The sequence below is a fragment of the Nomascus leucogenys genome, chromosome 3 (assembly GCF_006542625.1).
Source record: "Nomascus leucogenys isolate Asia chromosome 3, Asia_NLE_v1, whole genome shotgun sequence".
NCBI classification, from domain to species: domain Eukaryota; kingdom Metazoa; phylum Chordata; class Mammalia; order Primates; family Hylobatidae; genus Nomascus; species Nomascus leucogenys.
The window spans coordinates 82317505-82323504 of record NC_044383.1 but is presented as its reverse complement, the minus strand read 5'-3'; positions in this window follow the sequence as shown (position 1 = coordinate 82323504).

Below are 6000 nucleotides of genomic sequence, written 5' to 3'. Positions count from 1 at the left end.
GTGTGAAATCAAGAAATTTGTAATCAAAGGTGGTTCATCCTATAAAAATAAAAGTATATAGGAGAATACTGATGAGAAGACAAAATTAAAATCTCCAGAAATTGTCATGTAGCTTATTTGAAGTCACAAAATGTGACAAAAATACCATAAAATAAAATGTGTAATTCAGGGCTCCAGAAATGGCCATGGTGCTGATAGTTGACAGCTGTTGTTTTTGCCTCCCCAGCACTCTCCCACTTTTTAATGTTAAGAGAATTCTAATTCTGTTTTGGGAAACATCCTCTCCTCTTTCACTTCAGTAGCCCTAGTGCTACAATGTCATTCCTCTTTTAAATGTGGGCAATGCCAGCCCAATAAATCATAGTCGCATATGACCCTCACCACAGGCATTTCTTTAGGACTGGTATCTGAGCCAAGAGAGGATACTCAGAGCAGATAGGAATCTGAGGAGTGAGAGAAACTTTCTTCAGCTATTAAAGTTGAGAGAAGATAGCAGTAACATGGGAGCAGCCGGTGGACATCTGGTCAGCAGAAATGGCAAACCAGCCTGAGAACTCCACTAACACAAAAGAAAGCAAAGCTCAGAGAAGGCAAGGGACAGACCAAGTTCTGATGATGCCATATAATCCCACACCCTCCCAAACAGGATACACCTGATTTTTTAACCTTGTTTTCCTTTCTTTTGCAATTTCAATCCCTGATAGATACAGTGCTCCTGGGGGTGGTTGAGGCATTTGAAGATGAATATTTTACAATTAGACTTTCCCTTCACGTCTGTATTTCAGTAAACCCATAAATAACATATTTCAGAAGTGGTTGAATTCTTGTGATGTTTCTCAATTTAAGTTTCATTTTTGCAACCACGTCCTCTACAGGAATTCCAGCAAATGGCTGGCAGTGAAGTTTGGCATGCAAACATATAAGGACTGTATCTGAAAATCTCCTTTGAATATAGATTCATCAGATGATTAATCTCTATTTTTTTAATTTAAAAAAGCAGGCTATATTATCAATATAAAAAGAGTTTTGTTCATTTTGTAAATTTTTATTTTGGGAAAAAAGTCAAACCTACAGAAAAGTTGGAGGAATTTTACTATAGGCACAATGCAACTTGTACCTAGCGAAATTTAGACATTACATTTTTCCCAAAATTATTTTCCTTCTCTAAATACGTATGCTTTTTTTTCTTTTGCAGAACAATTTGAAAATAATTTGCAGGCATTTCATAACTTCTCTGACAAATATGTTAGCAGGACTCTCCTAAGAATAAAAACATTCTTCTCTGTAACTACTATACCAATGTTGCATCTAAGAAAATTAACTCTAATTTTAAAATATCACCTAATATACTGTCCATCTTCAAAAATCCCTAATTGTTCTAAAATTGTCTTTTAGAATCTTTTTGTAAACTCCAGGATCCAACTGTGGTTTGTAAATTGAATTTGGTTATGTCTCTTTAGTTTTTTTTAATGTTGAACTGTCCCTTATCTTTTTTCTCATTATAGTGAATTGTTGACCTTTCTAGGCCTCTGGTCTTTTACAATGTGTTCCTTTCTTGGTTTTTCTTATGTAAATTCAGTTTAATAATTTTGGCAAGAATAGTACACAGTTGCTATGTATATTTCTTGTTGTTTCACAGTAAGAACATTATATCAAGTTGTCCTACCATTGATGATTCAAAGTTTGGCTGCTAAATCTCCAAATCATAAAGAAAAATTGTTTTCTATTAGTAATTAATATTATACTTGTGTGATATCTTGAATAGGTAGAAAGTCCTGTTTTCCAACAATCCCCCACACAATGGTTTTAGCATCTGTTGATAACGCTCAGAGAAGGCAAGGGACAGACCAAGTTCTGATGATGTGTTTTCGTTTTCGTTTGAATAAAGTTCATTTTTAGAATTCAATCATTTTTTCCATATTTGTTAGATGTCCTTTATCTATAAAGAAAAAGAAGAGTTTACTTCCATCCCTCCGTCTTCTTCATACTCACACACTTAATTAACCATTTTCATTATTTTCTGTTTATCTTTTCTGTGTGTGGCATGTATTACATATTATACATTTTAAATACATATATAATAGAGAACATTTATTTGTACACATACACCCACACATTTCTTCTATGCTCATTCACAAAGATACCATAGTATGTACACTTTTTTGAGTCTCTTTTTTCACTTAACAATGTATCTTGGAAATACTACATATAAGTTAATAGCTAGTTATCTTTTTATTGTTCTGTAAATTATTTAATCTGTCTTCTATAGATGGGCATTTCGTTTTTATCCAACATTTGTTATTTTAATTAATGCTGCAGTGAATAACGTTTCGCATATATTGTTTTGTTATTTGCAGGAAGGTATACACAAGCAAAATCTTAGAGGGAGGATTTCTGGATCAAAGTGTAAATGCACCGGCAGCTTTGTTAGATATTGCCACATTGTGTTCAACAAGGGTTTTACCATCATATGTTCCCATCAACAGTTGTGAGTGTCTGTTTTCCCAAAGCCTAGCCAATAGGATGTGTTTTCAAGGTGCTGATTTTCTCCTGATCTGGTAGCTAAGAAATAGCACAATGATGTAGTTTTAATTTGCATTCCTATTATTATCAGTGAGTTAGAGTGCCTTTTCATATGTTCAAGGACCATTTTTATATATTTTCTCTAAGCTCTTCATTTTTTAATCATTTTCCCATGTTATTTTCACTTTATTTTCAATAACTCTTTTTAAGTGAAAGATATTAGCATTTTATTTTCTGTGATGTAAGTTGCAAATATTTTTGTCCAGCCTGTCTTTTAATTTTTCTCAGTTTTATCATGCATTTTAAAATTTTTAATGAAGTTGAATTTATAATTTTTATATAGCTGCTTGATAGTGAATCATAATTAGAAACGTCTCCACATACATTATAAAGAAAGCCAAGCATGTTCCCGTTTAGACTGTTGATCCAAGTAGAGGGTTTTCACATTCTACTAGATCAATAATGGATCCAATTTTTTTCTTTTCTAAAAGACTATCCAGTTTTCCCAACACTATGTTTTAAAAAGACTATACTTTTTTCCAGTAGCCTAAGATATCATATATAATATTTACTAAATCTTCATTTGTACTTGAGTCTATTCTGAGCTTTCCATACAATTTTGTTAATCTATTAATATATTCTTGAATCTGTGTCATGCTGTTTTGATTACAGAGACATAATCGTATACTTTTTAAAAATAGACTATTTTTTAGGCCAGATTAAGGTTCACAGCAGAAGTTACAGAGCTTTCCCAAATACTCCCTACACCGACAGATGCACAGCCTCCCCTATTATCAGCATCCCCCATCAGAGTGATACAATTGCTATAATTGATGAACCTAAATTGACCTATCATTATTACTCAGAATCCATAGTTTACACTGGGGTTCACTCTTGGTTTTGTGAATTCTATGGGTTTGGAAAAGTTCATAATGGTATATATCCATTCTTATAACATCATACAAAGTAGTTTCACTGCTCTAAAAATCCTCTGTGCTCCAGCTATTTGCCTCTCCCTTCTCCTGACCCTTGGTCTTTTTATTATCTCCACAGTTTTGCCTTTTCTGGAATGTCATATAGTTAGAATCATATGGTATGTAGCTTTTTTAGATTGGATTGTTTCATTTAGTCATTTGCATTTGAATTTCCTCGATGTCTTTTCATGGCTTGATAGCACATTAAAAAATCATTAAGTAATATTTTATTGTCTAGATGTACATATTTTATTTATGCATTCACCAACTAAAGTAAATCTTGATTAATTTCATGTTCTGAAAATTATAAATAATTGTGTGTATTTTAATATTTGGCAGTACTACCTAATTGCACTTATTTTTAAATGTTTACTTAAATATTATTTCATGTTATTTCTTCCACATAATATATTAAATGTAACACTAATAAAAATAAAAGAATCAGCATATGTATGGATGTTGAGACATATCCATGAACAAGGAATTATTGGATCTATACAATTGTTCAAGCTTGGTCTTAAAGAATGGTTTGGAGATTTCTTCTTACAGGTTTAAATATTTCTAGACAAGATTTAAGTTCATTTAAGCATGTTACTATTTTTGTTGTTGTTATATTTTTAAATTGTTTTCTGATTTTTTGTTTTTATAACGATTATTGATTTTTGTGTACTAACTGAAAAGTTTTGTTCTTATACAAGAGTTATTGCAATCCCTATAATACTCCCTTTGTTGAAAAAAATTTACTTCTGCTATTGAGTTCTCTTTCTTTCCTAAAATGAACTTACCACCGGCACAGTGACTCATACCTGTAATCTCAGCTGAGGCAGGAGGATCGCTTAAGGCCAAGAGTTGGAGAAAGGCCTGGGCAACAGAGAGAGACTCTATCTCTAATAAGTAAATAAATACATAAAATGAACTCATTTTCTCCCTGAGAAAATGTCTATAAGGTAGACTTTTTTTTTATGTCTACCTTATAATTGAACATCCACAGATCACAATTACTTGGTGCTTAATAAGAAAAATGTATTCAGTGCATGATAATTACATTTGTGTGTATTCAATTCTATTATTTCCATAAGCTAATATAAAGTTGGAAATACGTATCTCTGAGAAAATAGTGACCTCCAAGTGTAATAAAATTTAAAATGCATTTTAATAATTATTTGGTAAAATATATAAGCTTAAATGAAAAATTAATATTCTGTTCAAAAATCACACATTTCTAATAAAATGCCATTCTCATACTGCAATCCTATGAACATGCAATGTTTTGTGTATGCACAACCATAGCAAGTAGAAACCACGCAGGATCATTTGAGCAGGGCTGAGAAGATAAGCTTTGCCCATGTGTCTGATCCCTAACTTCCACAAGCTTCAGACTGAAAATCAGATTTAGACGTATTAATATGTCTAGTTATCTCCATTAAATACACACATTGCATCCCTCATTAACCAGGGTAAGCTTTTCAGATTAGTCTGTTCACCACTTTGGACCGAAGACATGAGGTCTAGTACACACCATTTTCACATGGGATTATTGTGACATAAACTGGATGCTATATTGCAGCCCAGGAGATTATGTGTTGTAGCTCTAGTAAGACAAATAAAAATAAATGTTGATTTTTAAGGAATTTATTTTGGCACAAATCTTCAAGACACACAAATCAGAAGGTTGCTGAGATACTGTGTCATAATTTTTGAGTATGTATGGGTCCTGAAAAAAAAAAATCAAGAAATGTGTGTTCAGCTGGGTGCAGAGGCTCATGCCTGTAATCCCAGCACTTTGGGAGGCTGAGGCGGGTGGATCATCTGAGGTCAGAAGTTCGAGACCAGCCTGGCTAACATGGTGAAATCCATCTCTACTAAAAATACAAAAATTAGCTGGGCTTAGTGGCGCACACCTGTAGTCCCAACTACTCAGGAGGCTGAGGCAAGAGAATCGCTCGAATCTGGAGGTGGAGATTGCAGTGAGGCAAGATCACACCACTGTACTCCAGCCTTGGTGACAAGAGCAAAACTCCGTCAAAAAAAAAAAAAAAAAAAAAAAAGAAAGAAAAGAAAAAAGAAATGTGTGTTCTAAACAAGGAATACTGTCTTAGCAAGAGTTCTGAAATGACTTTGAACCTCTCATATTGGTCTCTCTCATAAAGTATGGAGTGTACCTTTTGGGAAAGAAATCACTCTTAAATGGAGAGCAGCAAGCCACATTAATTATTTCCAAGAATCTGATCCATTATTAAGGGACAGGTGTACTGAAGGTATCTGGGTGCAAATCATGTTCCCTTTTCTGTGAATGCTCTCTGATGTCCGAGGCAGTCACCAGTTGTCATGTCAAACTTGTTATATGTGGCAATAACCACATTTCCTGATACGTGAACCAAAAAATTTGGAAAACTAGACTATAGGGAGGGTCAGGGACAAAAAAGGAAAAAACAAGGGACAGCAGAGTAAAGCAAAATCCAGGGTCAAAGCAGAAGTCCCAAGAGGACTTAGACCTTCCCTT